At 41.5% G+C, this 21008-nt stretch overlaps 1 protein-coding gene across 3 annotated transcripts in view; it reads left to right on the top strand.

Annotated features, from left to right (window-relative positions):
• Positions 1 to 21008, top strand: part of glis1b (GLIS family zinc finger 1b) — a 145318-nt gene that overhangs the window by 119917 nt on the left and 4393 nt on the right. The gene's annotated exons all lie outside the window — the stretch shown is intronic.

Raw genomic sequence — 21008 nt, 5'->3', positions numbered from 1 at the left:
TGGATTTCCGTCTGTCCCAACGTCTGTTGACGTGATCATGATGTTTAGATACGCAAAATACCAGATAATGCAATGTCATCACTTGGTATCGCTAGCAATGCTAACCTGGGACAATGCTAAGACACAATACTAACCTGGGACATCAACTTTGGGGACATATTTTGCACGTGCATTTCTAATAAAGTGGTCAGTGAGTGGAAGCACAAAAGAAGGTGTTTCTAATAAAGTGGCCAGTGAGTGGAAGCACAAAAGAAGGTGTTTCTAATAAAGTGGCCAGTGAGTGGAGGCACAAAAGAAGGTGTTTCTAATAAAGTGGCCAGTGAGTGGAATTAGAAGGTAGGTGTTTCTAATGAAGTGGTCAGTGAGTGGAAGCACAAAAGAAGGTGTTTCTAATAAAGTGGCCAGTGAGTGGAAGCACAAGGTAGATGTTTCTAATAAAGTGGCCAGTGAGTGGAGGCACAAAAGAAGGTGTTTCTAATAAAGTGGCCAGTGAGTGGAAGTACAAAAGAAAGTGTTTCTAATAAAGTGGCCAGTGAGTGGAATTAGAAGGTAGGTGTTTCTAATAAAGTGGCCAGTGATTGGAATTAGAAGGTAGGTGTTTCTAATAAAGTGGCCAGTGAGTGGAAGCACAAAAGGAGGTGTTTCTAATAAAGTGGCCAGTGAGTGGAAGCACAAAAGAAGGTGTTTCTAATAAAGTGGCCAGTGAGTGGAGGCACAAAAGAAGGTGTTTCTAATAAAGTGGCCAGTGAGTGGAAGCACAAAAGAAGGTGTTTCTAATAAAGTGGCCAGTGAGTGGAATTAGAAGGTAAGTGTTTCTAATAAAGTGGCCAGTGAGTGGAAACACAAAACATAGGTGTTTCTAATAAAGTGACCAGTAAGTGGAATTAGAAGGTAGGTGTTTCTAATAAAGTGGCCAGTGTGTGGAACTAGAAGGTAGGTGTTTCTAATAAAGTGGCCAGTGAGTGGAATTAGAAGGTAGGTGTTTCTAATAAAGTGGCCAGTGAGTGGAAACACAAAACATAGGTGTTTCTAATAAAGTGGCCAGTGAGTGGAACTAGAAGGTAGGTGTTTCTAATAAAGTGGCCAGTGAGTGGAAGCACAAAAGAAGGTGTTTCTAATAAAGTGGCCAGTGAGTGGAGGCACAAAAGAAGATGTTTCTAATAAAGTGGCCAGTGAGTGGAATAAGAAGGTAGGTGTTTCTAATAAAGTGGCCAGTGAGTGGAAACACAAAACATAGGTGTTTCTAATAAAGTGACCAGTAAGTGGAATTAGAAGGTAGGTGTTTCTAATAAAGTGGCCAGTGTGTGGAACTAGAAGGTAGGTGTTTCTAATAAAGTGGCCAGTGAGTGGAAACACAAAACATAGGTGTTTCTAAAAAAGTGGCCAGTGAGTGGAACTAGAAGGTAGGTGTTTCTAATAAAGTGGCCGGTAAGTGGAAGCACAAAAGAAGGTAAAAAGATTTAAGAAGTTTTATGGACAGTCGAACCAAAACATGCCCCCAAGGATTGTCCAACCAAAGTGCGTGACGGGGGTGGTGCCGTCATCCCCAGCTCCGACATCCTCGGACGTTTGAGGTAAATGGAAGGAAACATAAGATCTGTGAGTGTGAAGAACCTCTTTAAGGTCTTCACCGAGGTTCTTTCTTCACGGGGTTAAAATAGGTTCTTCTGTGGCTCTTCTATTGCTCAAGGACCTTTATTATTAAGAGTGCAGGAATGTCCCTTGGCTCTGAGTCTTTCGGCTTCAGTATACAGGGTTAACTGAGAAGTCCTGAGCATTGTGCAATACCCCCCACGTCTAACTCCCACACACACCCACGCTCTGGTGACAGCAGTTGGGATGAAGTCAGGAGCAATGCTGCCGCAGTTCGGAGAGAATGATGCCGTCATGGTTCTGGAAGAACTGTGGTCATGGATGTCTCTGTGGGATATTAAGCACTAATGTGGATGTTCCTGAGTCATGTGATGTTTTGGGATATTTCGAGGCTCTGTGCACGTTGCTGGATTGCTTTATTGTAGATGACCTTTCCTCTGAGAAGAGACTTTGTGTGACATGTTGTTGTGTATTGTGTAACACTAACGTTGTGTGTTTGTCCCAGTGGTGGAGAACTTCGGCGTAACTCGATTCTCAGAAAGTTTTCTGTGGCTTCAAACCCTTTCGAGACGTATTCTCATGTCAGCCTTTAAAAGCTCTGGTGTTTGTGTAGGTGGTAGTATTTACAACACTGCCCTCTATGTGTAGTAGAGTGAAGGAGCAGCTGCGGCTCTCTGCTGAGCTTTGTGGTTCTGACAGATCCAAACACCTTATTTGGGATTTAGTTTAACGATGGTATGTGATGGTACACCGGGACACTCAGAAGCTGGGAAGGTCTGCTCCCACCCACAGTGATTCATTTGGCTGGTCAGTTTCTTGACTGGAACATAGTGAGGTGGAAATTCGGCATTCCAGTGGAGAATATTAGTAATTGGTGGAGAGTGTTGGGATTTGTTGGGGGATGTTGGTGTCTGGTGGAGAATGATCCTGATTGTTCAGGATACTGATGCTGCTGGTGAAAAATAAAGGTGTTCGTTGAAGAATGTTGGTGTTTTGATGGAAAATGTTAATGTTGGAGATGGCGTTTGGTGAAGAATGTTGGGGCTTGGTGGTGAACATTAGTGGGTGGAGGTGAATGTTGGTGTTTTGGAGGTAAATGATGGTGTGTGTTGGAGAATGTTGGTGTTTTGGAGGTAAATGATGGTGTGTTGGAGAATGTTGGTGTTTTGTAGGGAAAAGATGGTGTGTTGGAGAATGTTGGTGTTTTGGAGGTAAATGATGGTGTGTTGGAGAATGATGGTGTTTGGTGAGGAATGCGGGTGTGTGGTGGTGAATTTTGGTGTTAGCAGGTGAAGGATGTTTGGTGAAGAATGTTGGGGCTTGGTGGTGAACATTAGTGGGTGGAGGTGAATGTTGGTGTTTTGGAGGTAAATGATGGTGTGTGTTGGAGAATGTTGGTGCTTGTAGGTGAACATTAGTGTGTGGTGGAGAGTGTTTGTGTTTGGTGGCGAATATTGGGGTTTTGAAGGTAGGTGTGTTGGAGAGTGATGGTGTTTGGTTAGGAATGCGGGTGTGTGGTGGTGAATTTTGGTGTTAGCAGGTGAAGGATGTTTGGTGAAGTATGTTGGGGCTTGGTGGTGAACATTAGTGGGTGGAGGTGAATGTTGGTGTTTTGGAGGTGAATGTTGGTGTTTTGGAGGTAAATGATGGTGTGTGTTGGAGAATGATGGTGTTTGGTGAGGAATGCAGGTGTGTGGTGGTGAATTTTGGTGTTAGCAGGTGAAGGATGTTGGGGCTTGGTGGTGAACATTAGTGGGTGGAGGTGAATGTTGGTGTTTTGGAGGTAAATGATGGTGTGTGTTGGAGAATGTTGGTGTTTTGGAGGTAAATGATGGTGTGTGTTGGAGAATGTTGGTGTTTTGGAGGTAAATGATGGTGTGTGTTGGAGAATGATGGTGTTTTGGAGGTAAATGATGGTGTGTGTTGGAGAATGATGGTGTTTGGTGAGGAATGCGGGTGTGTGGTGGTGAATTTTGGTGTTAGCAGGTGAAGGATGTTTGGTGAAGTATGTTGGGGCTTGGTGGTGAACATTAGTGGGTGGAGGTGAATGTTGGTGTTTTGGAGGTAAATGATGGTGTGTGTTGGAGAATGATGGTGTTTGGTGAGGAATGCGGGTGTGTGGTGGTGAATTTTGGTGTTAGCAGGTGAAGGATGTTGGGGCTTGGTGGTGAACATTAGTGGGTGGAGGTGAATGTTGGTGTTTTGGAGGTAAATGATGGTGTGTGTTGGAGAATGTTGGTGCTTGGAGGTGAACATTAGTGTGTGGTGGAGAGTGTTTGTGTTTGGTGGCGAATATTGGGGTTTTGAAGGTAGGTGTGTTGGAGAGTGATGGTGTTTGGTGAGGAATGCGGGTGTGTGGTGGTAAATTTAGGTATTAGGCGGTGAAAGATTTAGTTTAGTGAAGAATGTGGTGTTTGGTGAACAATGTTACTGCTTGTTGAAGAACAGTGATGTTTGTTTAAGAATTTTGGTGCTTGGTGGTGAATAGTGTGTGGTGGAGAATGTTGGTGTGTGGTGGTAAATTTAGGTGTTAGGAGGTGAAGGATGTTTGGTGAAGAATTTGGTGTTTGGTGGCGAATGTTGGTGTTTTGGAGGTAAATAATGGAGTGTGTTGGAGAATGGTGATGCTTGGTGGAAGATGGTGGTGTTTGGTTGGAGAATGATGGTTGTTGGAGAGTGATGGTGTTTGGAAAATGATGGTGGTTGGTGAAGAATTATGGTGTTTGGTGTAGATTGGTAGTGTTCTGTGTAGAGTGATGGCACTTGGTGAAGGATGATGGTGTTTGGTATAGATTGGTGGTGGCGGTGTAGAGTGATGGCGCTTGGTGGAGGATGATGTGTTTGGTTGGGGAATAATGGTTGGTGGAGTATTATGGTATTAGGTGAATGTCGGTGTTTGGTTGAGAAGGATGTTTACTGAGGAGCGATCATCATTGGTGTTTGATGAAGAATGTGGGTGTTTGATGGTGAATGTTGGTGCTTCTTGAAGAAAGGTGGTGGAGAATGTTGGTGTTTGTTGGAGAACGATGGGGTTGAAGTGCAAATGAAGATGTTTGGTGAATACTTTAAGAAGTTTGTTGAAGGATCTGGACGTTGGTTTGAAAGAAATGCTGGTTTGGTGCTACAGGAGACTACAACACACCCACAGATCGAACCGAGAACTTCCAGGAAAAGCTTATAATGCTATATAGAGTACACTATAGAGGATTATAGCACACTTATAATGAATAGGGTAGAACATGAGATTAGTGCAGCAGTGTTGGGCAGAACCGAGACTGTTTGGGCTAAGCCGAGGTGTTTCTCACTGCAGGTCTTTTTGAAGTGATATGCTGCATGAATGTATGTTTTTTCATTGCTTGGCTGTATTGACTTAACATTCGTGATTTATTCACCGAGCTGAGTTTTTTTCCTCGTCCCGCGGCGTGTTTGTTTTAATTGTAACGTTACCTAAGCACACACCCCCTCAATAACACACACGCCACCCCAGCCCGGCCTTTAAAACACACAGGCCAGCTCTCTTTCTTCTGCACCATCAGCTGCGCTGTGTATTTATCCAGCCAATCCAGATTAAACCAATGTCAGTCTGACACAACAGGAACTGCAGCAGGCCGGCTCAGGCTCGGGCTCAGGTTCGGACTCGGGTTCGGACTCAGGCTCGGGCTCAGGTTCGGGCTCAGGCTCGGGCTCAGGTTCGGGCTCGGGTTCGGACTCTTGATTAGGCTTGGGTTCAGGCTCAGGTGCGGGCTCAGACTTAGGTTCGGACTCAGGATTAGGCTTGGGCTCTGGCTCGGGCCAGGCTCGGGCTCAGGCTTGGGTTCAGGCTTAGGCTCGGACTCAGGTTCGGGCTCGGGTTCGGACTCAGGTTCGGGCTCGGACTTAGATTCGGGCTCAGGCTTGGGCTCATCTCGGAGACGTCAGTCACTGCATTCCCTAAAAAGCCTCCAATCCTTCTTTCTTGGGCTGCATCCTGCTGTACCCAGAGCAGGGAGATACAGTGGGGGCCAATATGTCCTGAACTGCTCGCTGGTTGCAGGCATGGTTCCTATTAAAACCCCCTGATTTCCCCCAGGAGCCACAAAGCTGAGCTGCAAATCCAATGTGTCATCAAGAAGCGTTGTGTGTACAGTAACAAACAAAAACGCTGGAACGAAAGAGCAGGGAAAACGAGGGAGAGAAAGTGCAGAGAGAGAGAGGGTGGAGAGAGGGAGGGTGGAGAGCGGAGAGGGAGGCTGGTGTAAATACATCTGTTCTCTTTAAACATTTAGGGGAAACAGATTTGAACGGGGCATTTCTGCTCTTTATCATAATTCGAGGCAATAACCCATTGTTAGCTAAATCTACAAATTACAGCAACTTTCGGGAAGAGTGAATTGTTCATGAGGTTTTAAACAATGTTCGACTGTTAGTGTGATTGACATAATAGCAGAGCAGAGCGGGTCCCTAAAACACTGGCTTGCGGCTGTTTCCTCTTGCGGGCACGTTCTCTGCCCCGGCGGAAAACAGCTGAATGCGTCTGCTTTGATAGTACAGCATACCTTATGTTTAAGTAGGTTCTAAAGAGCTGGGGCTCCACGAAAGCTTTCCTAAAAAAACAAAAAACATTAAAAAACAACGTACAAAAGATCTTAATGCAATTCTGCAAAAACTATTCTTTTTTCTTCTCTTAGGAAAGTCTTTCTTCATTTCTGTTTTCTTAAAGATCTTCAAAAGACACTCGTCTGTGTTTTCGTATTTAGGCTTATTGTAACCAAGTCCTTTTTTTAAGCTGTATTTCACAGCTTATTGTAAACAGTATCGTAAATTATATTTTTAATATTAAATTCATGCAGTTCAGAGCAAAGTGGAGGAAAACCAGATTCAAACTAAGGGTTCAAACATTTATAGTAAACCAGAGCTAAAATTCAGTGAGACTATTCAATAATTCTGCAGTTTAACTGTTTAAACTGGTCATTTCAGAGGCTGACCTGTTAAACACTCTGAGACCGGTGTGTGAGGCTCTCTTATGGTTAAGAGAATATTTAAGGGCATGTATATTTTTGGAGAATAACAGGTAACGTTCTTAGAATCTGAAAAGTGAAAAGTTAAGAGGAGAAATGAGAAAATTATGAACCATATAAGTTTATGTTTATTGTTTCTTGAACTTGTCAGGTTTGTTATGGTATTTAGATTTAGATTAGTTTCATTATTAGTCGAGTCGAGTCACATTTATTTGTATAGCTTTTTACAGCTGTTGTTGTCACAAAGCAGCTTTACACAATCAGTAATTAGTAAAAGACAGAAAATAGACTTAAAAAGACATGAAAAATCTAAGACCCCCCCTGAGCAGCCAACAGTGATTATTAAAGTTTCAAAAGGTAAACTGATGATCTTTTTATTTAAAGAGTAACCATCTGTTTTGCATTCTGTTACTAACCTTCTGAGAATGACGGTGTTTGGATGGAGAATGATGGTGTTTGGTGGTGTTTGGTGGAGAAGGTTGGTGCTGGTTGAAGAATAATAATGTTTGGTGGAGAATGACGGTGTTTGGTGGAGAATTATGGTGTTTGCTGTGAAATGTTGGTGTTTGGTGGAAAGGGATGCTGTGTGGTGAAGAATGATGATGTTTAGTGAAAGATGGGGCTGTTTGGTTTGAGAATGATGGTGTAGATGTTGGGTGGAGAATGATGGTGTTTGGTGGAGAAAGTTACTGCTGGTTGAAGAATAAAAGTGTTTGGTGGCAAGTGATGGTGTGTGGTGGACAATGATGGTGTTCAGAACAACCGTGTTCAGTGTAGAATGATGGTGTTGGTTGAAGAATAATGTTTTTTGGTGGAAATGTTGGTGTTTGGTGGAAAGGGATGTTGTGTGGTGAAGAATGATGATGTTTAGTACTGTGTGGTTGGAGAAAGATGGAGTTTGCTTTAGTATTTTGATGGCTGGTGGAAACTGGTTGTGTTTAGTGGAGAATTATGGTGTGTGGTGGAGAAATGGAGATGTTTGGTGAAAGACGATCATGTTCAGTGTAGAGCGGTAGTGTTTGCTGGAGCAAGTTGGTGCTGGTTTAAGAATAATGGTGTTTGGAGAAAGATGGTGGTGTTTGGTGTGTGGTGAAGAATGATGATGTTTAGTGAAAAATGGGACGTTTGGATGGAGAATAATGGTGTTTGGTAGAGAATGTTGATGTCTGGTGAGAACTGGTTGTGTTTAGTGGAGAATGGTGGTGTTTGGTGGTGAAGGATAATGGTGTTTGGTACTAGTGTCTTGTTGTTTGGGGAGGAAATTGGTGCTTGTAGGAGAATAATAGTGTTTGGTGGAGAATGATGGTGTGTGGTGGTGAATCTTGATGTTTGGTAAAAGACGGTGGGGATTTGTGGCAACTGTTGGTGTTTAGCAGCGAATGATGGTGTTTGTTGGTGAATGCTGATGTCTGGTGGAAAATAAGAGTTTGGTGGAGAATTATCAGGTTTGGTGTAGAGTGATGGTGTTTGTTGGAGAATAATAGTGTTTAGTAGAGAATGATGGTGTGTGGTGGAAAATGTTGGTGTCTTTTAAATATACTGTAAACAGTGCAGCCAGTGATGTTGAATTTAATTAGACTAAATTAGACTAAAACTGACTACTGACTGCTTCTTTACTTTTAGCTGTCATCAACGGTCAAATCTCACAACATCTGGCGTAGCGGCAAATCCAGCAGTAGCATGAACGTCTCAATTAGGCTAACGACTTGTAAAAACGGAGGTGTCACTCCGGCACGACTGCATTTTGGTACTCTAATACCTGATATTGTGCCAACCTGAGCTTAGAGTGTTTAATAGTTGGACTGTATTCACTCTTTAGAGTACTCCATATCAACCACAGAAAGGGTTGGTTATAGCAGTACCCTCAAAGGATAGACTTTTTTTTTATTAGTGAACTAATAGAGATGTCTAAAATAAAAAAAAATAATAAACTTTTAAAAACAAATTAAAATATTAAATTACTTAAATTAAAGAATGTTGTTATATTAACTTACATTAAATGGGAATCTTGAAAACTGGGAAAACTGGGAATCTTGAAAACTGTAAAAAAAAATAACATATCTCCAAAATGTTCCCAGGAACAAGATTCCCAGTAAAATAAAGATTCCCAGTAAAATAAATCCCATATCCAGTATTACCGCAGGATGGAAATATGGTTATTATTATTATGATATTGTGTTAAATGGGGTTTATATTACAATGTATCCATAATATAATGCTTTGGAGTGAAACTCTTCATATATATATATATATATATATATATATATATATATATATATATATATATTTGAAGTATAACAGGCCAAACTGCAGCCCCACGGCTTCATAAGGGTGTGGGTCAGTCCACTCTGAGAGGGTTTACTCCACTGTTGATGTGATTGCATATGATCTGTACGTAAGCAGCGGTGGATAGGTCAGTTTCCAGCATAAACATTGCAGCGGGCGTGAAACGAGCTGGGCCGGCGCGAGCTGTCATGTTCCGCGGCTCTTTAAGAGCGCTCTGGAAGGTGGGCTGTTTTTCCAGCGCACAGAGAAACAGCTCCAGACAATTAGCCAGCGGTTTTAGAGCTCAGCTAACAATTACTGCTGCTTGGAGAAAAACGAGGTTTGAGCAGAGCCAGCAGAGAGGATATTCATGTAACACCGAATGACATTTAATCCAAGGTCGTGACAGCACAGCGGAGCTTAAAGAAGCCACCGCTTTTACCCAGGCCTGAGGCCCGAGGCCTGAGGCCCTCAGTGTGCAGTAATGATGGACTGGCACTTTTTTTAAAGTTAAAGAGCATGTAAGATTATATATGGGGGCTCTTTTTACCCTCTTAACTTTTGGAATTATCGATTTAGTTAAGGCAATGTTTACATGCTTTAAAGCGATGGCCAAGACTGACTGAGCTTTTATTATTGATTAATTTGTTCATTTATTTATTATATATTTATAATAAATAGCATAGTGAAGAAATCCAGGTGATTCTAAAGGGTGCACTTACCTTTTCACACTTCTCTAGAGCTCTACTGATGTCTTCGATGCTTCAGAAAAACACCAGTTTTAGTTTAGTTTGCATCTACCTTTAATTTCTAAACAGTTGAAACGACACTGATGCTGAAATTGAAAAGCTGTCATTACCGTCTCCCGTCACCACTGCCATCAGGTGTCATTACTGTCACAAGCAGTTCTATATTGGTAATGACAATTTTCACTTTTTTCCAGATTTAAATTGCTCTTTAAATACATATCAATTATGTCAGCATTTCTTTCTTTATTTCTTTATTATTATTATTATTATTTTTTTTTTTTGTACAAATAGTACAAGTAATTATGCTGAATTAGTCTATTTCATAATCTGGGGCAGTACATGATCATCTCGCTAACGAAGACTGATGCTTTTGTGCTCAGGTTTCTATGGTTACAACATGAACCTGAAGTCTTACCTTCAGAAAAATGGCTGTTGTGGTAATGACAGGAATTTTGGAGGTGGTAATAAGTTGTTTAAAAGTATTCAAGAGTGGGAAATATATAAACATAAACAAAACATGTCTTTTTTTATTATAAAAACAAATTTTCTGTCCACTATGAATTATTGAGTAACTGCTGTGAACCAATCAGTATCCATTATGAATTATTCTACTATACATTATTCAGTAACTGCCTTAAATGATTTAGTACTGCAAATTACTGTAACCACTATGAATTATTCTGTATCGACTTTGGATTTTTCATTATCTACTATGAATTATTCAGTATCTACTATTGTTTTTTTTTATTGTCCACTATGAATTACTCAGTGTCTATTATGAATTTATCATTATCCACTATGAATTATTGAGTAAGTGCTGTGAACCATTCAGTATCCACTATGAATTATTATACTTTGCATTATTCAGTAACTGCTTTAAATTATTTAGAACCTACTACAAATTACTGTAACCACTATGAATTATTCAGTATCGGCTTTGTATTTTTTATTATCCACTATGAATTTAAGTATCTTCCATTGTTTTGTTTTTTTGATTATCCACTACAAATTATTCAGTATTTACTATGGATTTTTCATTATCCATTAAAAATTATTTAAAATCTACTATGCATTATTCAATAACTACAGTGAATTATTCAGTATCCAGTATGAATTATTCAGTATTATATAGTCTTTTTAATTCTAAAAACAATTCATTAAAATAATGATGCATTTATGAAGCATTTTAGTGAAACAGAAAAGCGACATAAAATCATAACATACACAATAAATAACAAGTAAAAATACAGTAAAATAAACATAAACATTTCAAATGTTTTTTATTCCCCTATTCAAAGAAATACCCAATAAAATACACAATTAAACATTAAATAATTAAAATTACTTCTGTATTGATTTTTGTTTATGTTTAAATCTGGACTTAAATAGATATGTAATATGTTTGTATTTATGATTGTTAAATGTAATTTGACTGTATAAATCACTAATACCCAATCTTCTACTAATGTGGCGTAAGATGGTGCAGATTGAGACGCTCCTGAGAAATACTTCAACAGAAATAAAAGCAGAGGTGTTTCCAGGCCCGGTTCAAAACGTGAGCCTGTTTGCACTCATCTGTAGCTAATGGACTCCCTCACATCGGCCTGCCTCTTCGCCCACCCTCATAGTAGCAGCACCTGCATATAGAGATGCGATGACAGCGTCGTTTAGGAAAATCTGCTGCCCTCTTATTTGCCCATGTCATTAGATCAGGGGTGCCTAATCAAAACGGGGACGCTCGCTCACACATAGCGGTGCTTTATCCCGTCCGTCCCGCGGCACGTCTTTGCCAGGACCTACAACGAGCCAGGTATGAAACGTCTACTTACATTTTCCTGAAGATGGAGCATTTTGATTTACATGTTTAAAGCCTAGAGTATACACACCGCTGCCAAAGTCAACAGCGGCAGCCGCACTTGTTTTTCCCAAACGGTTTAGCAGGACATTAAACATTTTGACAAAATTATCTAACGCGCCCGGCTCTGCCGCTGCAGCCGCTGACCTCATTGCTAAATGTGTTTACCCTGGCTGAAATGGCCCATTTAGACTCCTTTTACTTTGTAAATACCAGCATCACTTTCTGAAGCTAATATTAAAAATATGCCAGTGAAAATACATCTCGCGAGTGTCGTTTCAGATGGAGAAGGGCTTAGCGCTCTGAAGCTCTGTTACTGTAAAGCTCCAGTGCAGGCGCACTGGTCCATGCGGCTCCAGGGTCGAATGGGTGCCGTTGGACCTCTTTGCCTTTTCCTTGCTGCTTCGTTTACCTGTGCTGTGGATCACTGCCTGCAGTGTAATTCCACAAAGTGTTTATTTTGATCTTCGCTTAATGGAGTTTGAAACCAGGCCTGTCGGCCAGAAGGCGCAGGCCCAGATTTCATTCTGGGATTAGGTTCGTTTTATCTGTTGAACCGTTGTTTAACACGCTGAAATCACACTGAGATTAAACACTAGCTCAGACATTTCACTCTGAGAATGAACAGATTTGTGGTTTTTAAGGCTTCTGTGACTAAATGATTCAGTATTCAGTAGGAATTAGTCAGTATCTACTAGAAACAATTCAGTATCCACTATTTATTACTATTCTACTATTCATTATTCAGTACCTACTACAAATTACTGTAACCACAATGAATTGTTCAGTACCTACTATGGATTTTTACTTATCCACTATGTATTATTCAGTAACTACAGTGCATTATTCTGTGTTCACTATAAATGATTCAGTACCTTATGTGAATTATTCATTATCTTCTATGATTTATTCCATAACCACTATTCATTATTCAGTACCTACTATGGATTTTTCATTATCCACTATGTATTATTCCGAAACCACTATGAAATATTCAATATCTTCTATGATTTATTCAATAACCACTGTGAATAATTTAATTACTGCTATGATTTATTCAGTAACTACTATGAACTATTTAATATCCACTATGAATTATTCTACTATTCATTATTCAGTAACAGCAAATAATTTACCTATTTACATATTTAGCAAATGAGTACCTATTATAAATTATATAAATATAAATGTTTCTACTATTCATTATTCAGTACCAGCAAATGATTTAGTACCAACTGCAAATTACTGTAACCAGTATGAATTGTTGAACCTACTATGGATAATTCAGTATCTATCATAAAGTATCCAGTAACAACTACAAATCACTCAGGAACCACTATGAATTATTCGGTATCCACGATTAATTATTCACTATTGCCTATAAATGATTCAGTTACTACTGTGTATTGTTGTGTATCCATTATGAATTATTAAGTATTAAGTTATTTAGGGTAAATGAATCAGCTTCCGCTATGAATTTTCCAGTAAGAACTATTCATTATTCAGTACCAGCAAATGATTTAGTACCTGTTACAAATGACTGTAACCACTATGAATTGTTCAGAACCTACTATAGATTTTTGCTTATCCACTATGGATTATTCAGTAACTTCTATGAATTATTTAGTACTTTATTTGAATTAATCAGTATCTTCTCTGATTTATTCAATAACCACTGTAAATAATTCAGTTACTGTTATGATTTATTCAGTAACTACTATGAACTATTTAATATCCACTATGAATTATTCTACTATTCATTATTCAGTACCAGCAAATGATTTGTACCAACTACAAATTACTGTAACCACTATTAATTGTTCGGTACCTACCATGGATTTTTACTTAAAATGTTTTACTTATTATCCACTATGTATTATTCAGTAACTACTGTGCATTATTCTGTATTCACTATGAATTATTCACTATTGCCTATAAATAATTTAGTAACTACTGTGTATTGTTGTGTATCCATTATGAATTATTAAGTATTAACTATGAATCACTCCGTATCTAGCGTAAATGATTCAGCTTCCACTATGAATTTTCCACTATGAATTCTTCAGTATACGCTATGAATTGTTTAGAAAATGACTGTGTTCATCCAGCATGATGAGAGTGAGGACCTGAAGTGTGAACCCTCTCGGCACTGAAGGGGTTCTGATCTCCTGTATAATGACTCGTGAAGTTAAGCTAGTTCTCTGAGGCAAAGCTGTGGAGGAAAATTCCAGCTGTTCCATACCACGACTGTCTCACAGCTCCGAGGATTGCAGAGCTAAGGCCTGACGTGAACAGTAGCGGTGTGAACGCGGCCTTCAGTATCCTCTCAGATCGCATAAGCTCATTTTCTGGGCTGGCCCAGAGCTGAGCTCGCAGAGTAAAGCCCCAGTGTTCCTCATGGCTTTAGAGCACTAACCAGAAGCAGAACAGTTCCCAGCGCCAAGCCCGGGGCGTCCTGCCCGTCTGCCAGAGAGGCTTAGCGTCCCGCTCGTGTTCGTACACACACTGCCCCAGCGGAACACCGGCCAGCAGGTGAGACAAGACGAACGAGCAACAGAGCTATCAAACTCATGAATCTTCAGCCTGAAACAGTGGAGCAACCTGGTTTCACTCTGCCCGTCTGATCCCACTGTCAGGGGTTGTGTGTGTGTGTGTGTGTGTGTGTGTGTGTGACTTAAAGTGATAGTTCAGCAAAAAATCAAACTAGCATTTTACCCCTTATCCCATATGTAGTTGATGAGCCGAGACATGTCCAGTGTCTGAAGTTAGTGTCTAGTTTTACCCCACCAGAAAAAAAATCAACAACCAGGACATTTCTAATGATAAAGCAACATTATGTATCATCTATACCATAAAGTACCAGCCTTAAAATTACTGTAGTGCTCCTCTGACAGTAGTAGACAGACCGGGTTCTCCAACGTTGCACTATGGAAAAAACTTCAGTCTTTAAAGCAGCAGTATGCGAAAATTGGCATTTTTCGCTCTTGGGCTCCCCCTACAGTTAGGAAGTGTACTTCTTGTTTTGACCCACCAATAAAGGACACCTTAAAAGGTAAGGTAAAGGTGCATGTGTTTGTCACGGTACTAGAAATGTATCCTCTACTTTTGACCAATCTATGGTAGTGAACACACACACACACTAGTGAACTAGGGGCAGTGAGCACACACACGCCCCCAGAGCGGTGGGCAGCCAAGTCCAGCGCCCGGGAAGCAGGGCGGGTGAAGGGGCTTGCTCAAGGGCCCAACAGTGGCAGCTTGCCGAGCCCGGGTATCGAACCCACAACCCTGTTATCAATAGCCTGGACCATTTTATAGCATTTAGCTGACGCTCTTATCCAGAGCGACTTACAAGGGTACTCATATTACAGAGGAGGGCCAATGTAGTGTTAGTCTTGCCCCATTTACCCCAGTGTCCCACATGGTGCGGTAGCTCACTAGCAGGTAGTGGTGTTATCTGTTAGTTGCGCCACACCAACCACACCAACCACTGCCCCTTCACTTTTCTGCATTTCTGGACAAGCTGAGAGAAGCTCCAGAAGCTTGATCTAAAGGTAGAGAAGCATGTGGACTGAGGCGGTGGAGTAATACTACAGAATTTTAACTGGTGGCTTTGTGTGTCCGTCATCTGCCTCCCATCTGTAATTGGTTGGCCTATGCTTCTGTGTGTCCTCTGCCTCTCTGTTGTTTCTATACCGTCTTATTCAGAATTTCTGAATTCCTTTGGGGTCTCTGAGTGGAGAGCATCTCCTCACTCAGTGTTTTAGGTCACTGGGGGTCTCATTACAGTGGCTGAGCTGAGATTGTTCTGAACATCTGATGTTGATGTAAAACATGTGGGTGTCATCTTCTACACAAGTGCCTTTAAGGGTAAATTTAAGAAGATCAATCATGGAGAAATCACGAAAATGCCCTCAGTCTGCAGAAGGTTAATGTACATGGTGAAAATATGGTCATGGTCAACGCTATTGGCCTTTCTAGGTAGAAATGCTTAGAACTGTCAGACTAAAATATGCGCTAATATAGTAAAAGTCAGAGATTGTTAGACTCAGGGGGGTTCTTTAGTCAAAGCTATTCCATCTCCAAAAATCAGAGCTGTCAGAATGACCGCCTTTGGTCGTTCTGGTGTTAAACTGTCGCTTATGAGGTTGCCGACACAAAGTTCAGGCTTTAAAGAGGCTGCTGTTGTTTTTGATATAAATATATGTGTGTGTGTGTGTGTGTGTGTGTTGGTATCTGAGGGCTGCCTCACCTCAATTTCTCCAAAACTTTCCACCAGGATGACCTGTAATTTCCACGCCCCATCGACAACGGGATTTAAACTGGAACTCCGTTTGGCGGCAGCGGGGTCATGAATGAAAGAGGTTGTCATGGAAACCTGTCTGGCCCAGAGTCTGCCTTTAATAACTGTGATACTTCATCATCCAGAGCAGAAGGGTTGGAATGAGCGGTGTTCCAGTGATGGACTGAAGTTCAAACCACAGTTTGACTCTGATTCTCCGTCTCTGTCTCGTCCATCCGCTTTAAGCTGGACGTGTTTTTTTGGGGGGTTTTTTTGTGTTTTTTTTACCCGAGTCGCGCTCTGCTTTACACTCCAGGCCTTTGATCCTCACCTCTTTTGATATTCACCTTCAGAGCCAGAATCAAAGTGCCTCTTTCTCCCACACTCACTCACACACACACTCACTCACACACAGTCCGTGTCTAATGAATCGCGTTCAGACGAGCAGTCACGTTCGCCAAATTGAGTGAGCTGAGTCAGAACTAGAGTCAGAACTGAGTCATTTGAGCCGATTAATGCTCGTCAGCCTTCACAGATGTTCTCATGGAGTTTAGTATACCATCAGTATGTGCTGCTGAGCCGCTCTGCTGACATCATCAGAATAGTGGACATCCAGTCTTTTTAGCTCCAGTTATGGGTTTCGAGTTTGGGCAGAACGTGGTTCCTTAATTTTCACAGTTTTCCATATTTTTGTATTTCTCTATATTCTGTTTCTAGAAATACGGACCATATGGACCATATCTTAAACCATAAACTTCCACCCCGCCAACATTTTAGTCTATTTCCACATCTTACGCCTGTGTGGTTTAAACAGCAGCACTGCTTGTGAATATCTCTATGCTGATGGGAGCGGTGGTCTCGAAATGAGGGGTGTTCAGGTCAGTTTCTGGAGTATTGCTGTGTATCTCAGCAGCGGAAAACACAGGAGGAGCTCCAGTGACTGAAAACAGCCCAGACAGACGTCCGTCAACAGTCAGACGTTCCAATATTAGTACTAGATCCAGCCAACGTGCCCTACTATTAGACCCTTTCAATTCGTTCTAGTACTAGACCCAACCATTGATTTCATTATGAATTAATCTGGGTTTATCTGGGTTTTTTTTTCATTCATTCACGAAAATCAGATCTCACCTGTTCATACTGGGAATGTATAATAATGACAAGTGTAAACATAAGTAGTAGATCCAATTGTATCAGAATTTCATGATGATTGGACCAATAGAAATGCTCCAAAATTACAGGAATTAAATCTTTCTGAGACGTCAAAGTTGCCTTTTAGGAGATTTTCGAGGTTTCTGAGATAATTGACTAATTGCAGTAATGCAGTAACATTCATTGCCAGTATGTGGGATCACACACAGCATTTTTACCCCACAGGCCGAAAGAGTATACGAAAAGTTTACGAAAAAAATTGGCAACACTGAAAAAGTTGGTAACAGCGAGAGAAATCAGAGGAGAAGCACATAATAATCAGCGTTAGTTATTTTATAATATTAATTTTATATTAGATTAGACTATTTTCCCCTAAATTTGTTCACACCATACAGTTGGGGAGCTCATATTTCTAAAAAACAAGGAACCAGTAATACCACTGCCCATAGAACAACATGCCCCAGAGCAGCCACACTTGAGCCTAACGTTCCCAACGCAGTTTGTGGGCTAGACGGGCGTAAAGCTCTCCAGCATTGAGCTGTGGAGCGGTGGAAGAACTGTGCTCTCTGAAATGATGAATGGTCCAACATCCATGCAGTCAAATCCTCCTCACAGCAATGTTCCAACATCTAGAGTAAAACCTTTCCAGGAGACACCAGGACACCAAGCACGTCCCAGCTGAGGAAAGCTGTGTACGGTTTAGGTGAGAGAGAGAGTCTTCCTCACAGGCTCCTCTCAGATCAGCATAAAAGTAGGCACCCTGCACCCCCGCCGTCCCCCTAGGGTCAAAGGTCAGCTGGATCTCCCTCCTCGAGACAGATAATCTTCGGTGGGGATCAGAGGCCGGAGAGGCAGAGGAAAAGAGCTCGGTGGAGGTGACGATCGGAGAAGGTGAAAGCTGAGGGAAGAGATGAATCGAGCGTCTGAAAGATTCCCCTCATTCCTGCAGGCTGAGCGCGCCGCAGCTGCCACTGATTACACCCTGATTCACTTTAGCTGCACATAGAGGCAGCTTGTAAAAATATGAACAGTATAACTGTTTCCTGAGTTTGTGCTGACAGCAGCTCCCGGGGGAAAACGCCGCCGCTGCGCAGAACCACATGGCTGGACGCCCCACGCTGCAGAGCACTGCACCAAGGCTCCTCTACACCAAGAGTTGGAGTTAGTCCGGTATTACTAGAGAGGAAACGTGGACTGCTGTAAAACACGCTGCCCGTCAAAAAGTTTGAGGACACCTAGCCTTATTAAAATGCGTGCAGTATAAATGAGCATTTCTTTGTCAATTTGCAGTACAACCTTTTAAATGTTTCAACCATTTTTGGGTCATTTTGGGAGTTTTAATCCATGCATTTAACGTTTATCACTCCTTCAAATGTGTAGAATCAGAACCAGCTGCAGAACATCAGCTGCAGATGATCAGAACATGGTTGGAGAGGATTGTTCTGGAGGAGTCTGGAGTCTTATTAAACCTCAGACGTTTAGTCTGGTCTGCTCTGGACTGAGGGTTGAAGTGAGGGGTGGTGAAGAAGATCACCATCATGGTCAGATCCAGAGAGCTCTCTCAAAGAGGCCTTTAGGAAGAAGGGTGGAGATGCAGAGGAGTCTGTAGATGGAAGGGGTTTAAAAAGATCTCAGTACAGTTAGAAATCAGCCGTCGTTCCACTAAATCCACTAAATCATTCACCAGTGGAACAGCTGACCAGCATGACCAGGTCAGGACATCCTAGCAAGTTCAGCCCAAGAGCAGAACCACAAGATGCCTCCAACAATCCTTAAATGTAATCACGGGACCCACAGGTAGCTTCACATCACAGCTGACCATCAGAAAGAGACCAGACTAGTCTGATTTGGATGGTAGGTGAGCAAGGAGGAGACCTTCACTGTCAAAAAAGATTGTCAGAGAACACCTAGACAAAGAGTGGGACCTCTGGACCAATCTGCTTTGGACAGTTTGGACAGTTAAGACCACTGACAGTCCTGTGACAGTCTGGGATATATTATATATCTCCAAAGAACCATTTGGAGCACCACTATGTTGAACCGTGTACCACCTTCAAGGCTCTAGTACAGTCCAGTGCCAGTCAGAGCTCCTTTAGAGGCACATGTCAGACCGAACAGCATATTAGGAAGGTGGTTCTAATGTTTTGGCTCATCAGATCACAATACTCAAAGCATTGGCACACACACAGACCTTGCATTTCGGTCTAGTTCAAGTTTCAGAAGAAGGCCCGGAGTCCTCGAAGTTCAGCTGTCCCGAGACATGAGGCTGTTGGGCGGTAGAGAGATGTGAGTCACGGTTTTAGGCGAGAGCGCTGTGAGAGAGCGAGAGAGTGTTTAATGTTTTTCTGGTGATGAAATCAAGGTTGAGGAATGCGATGTTGGCTTCTGTGGAAAAAAAGACGAGTTATGGATGAACTGATGTCACAGGGTTTTTTTTTTTTTGCTGTGTATCAGATCTGGATTGTAGGATATTTTATACGGTTTACATTATTATTATTATTATTATTAATAATAATAATAATATTTAATATACTTTAATAATAGATCTTTTAAGCCCTATTTGGATGGTGGGAGTAATGTGACTTTACTCCAAAGCTGTAAGAGGGGAGCTCAGACACAGGAAGAGGATCCACTAGGCAGGTTTATTGAGCAAAAATCAACAGAAAACAGAGGAAAATGCAGAAAGTTCTTAAACAAAATAAATCAAAATAACAAAAAACTCAAAAAGCGACACAGAGAGAATGTCCTTAAAGTTCATAAAGGGTACAAAAATGTCCCTCCTCCTCTGCTGCTGGGTTCTCTCTTCACTGGCTTCCTGTAGCTGCTGCCCAGGTCATCAGATTCCTCCTGACTCTGGCCTACAAAGCCAAGACTGGACCAGCCAGCCCCTCTGTACTTGATGGTGATGCTCAAAAGCCGATCTGCCCCAAAAGCCCTTCCAGCTTCAAGTACGGCTCGGCTCGACCCGCCATCCTTTAAGATCCACGGAAGACAAGCGTCCAAACTTTTTACTGTCCTGCACCGAAGTGGTGGAACGAGTCCAACACTCACTGTCCTCAAACCCAGACTGAAGACCCTCCTCTTCTGAGAGTACTCAGGCGAAGAGAAGAGTACTATGGTCTCCATATTGACTTGTGTTTAGTAGAGTCTAAGATTAGAGGATCTTTAAATTAGTCTATTTAAACTAGCTGAGGTTCTTCTTCAGTAAACAGTGAAGCTCTTTTGAAAGTCGCTCTGGAGAAGAGAGTCTGCTAAATGCCTTAAATGTGAATGTAAAACACACCCATGATTAATTAAGAGACTAAGAACAATAATACTTAGTACTGAGCGAACCACCACGCCCTTAATCGATCAGCACAGTGCACAATTGACGGCTCGCCAAAAGATCGCTAAAATAGGGCCCCGGAGTTGCATTTGCTCTTGGGGTTCAAACTAAAGTTCAAATGAACTTTTACTCCACTGCAGTAAATACAAATCCTGCCTAATTATAAGGTAAAATGCTAGACGCTGCTGCTGATGTTGACAGGATGAACTGTTTTCGTAAAGTTTTTTAGTTTAATACTCAGAAAAATTCCTGTTCGTATCCATTTGTCGTTAATGCGGAGGCTGATTATGCTTTTATCCTGTTTAATGGGAATTCCTTAGCGAGTATGGGCATATGCATCCTGGCATCCCGCACATGTGAATGACGCAAATTCCGAACATACTGGTTCCATTTTTTTTTTAATAATGTCCCAGTATCGGTTTGTGAGTGTGAAATGGTCTGAAGTTTATGGTCAGCTTAATTACAGCTACTTTAAGTCTATCATTTGCTCATTCAGCTTTAGTGTATAACTTCGTAATACTCCAAAATGACCAGAGAGGGACCAATTATTTCATTTCCTCTCTAATGCTAACATGGCCTGTGCTTTCCCACCCATTCTAAGCTGTTTATATCCCAATTCTGTCGCTCGTGCAGGCTCTCGGTGTGGCCATGTGTTTGTGATAATTCTGTTTTTAAAGGCAATTCATTGGGTTTGTTTTTGTTTTCCTCTCTGTTCTGAAATGCAGAAGTGTGACCCTTTGAAGTGTGAGCTCCGAGCTTTGCATAAGGGCAGGAAGGACTTCAACAGGCCCGC

This window comes from Salminus brasiliensis, chromosome 6, assembly GCF_030463535.1.
Source record: "Salminus brasiliensis chromosome 6, fSalBra1.hap2, whole genome shotgun sequence".
NCBI lineage: Eukaryota > Metazoa > Chordata > Actinopteri > Characiformes > Bryconidae > Salminus > Salminus brasiliensis.
Note: the sequence above shows the minus strand (reverse complement) of the source record. Positions and strands in the feature narration are given on the sequence as shown.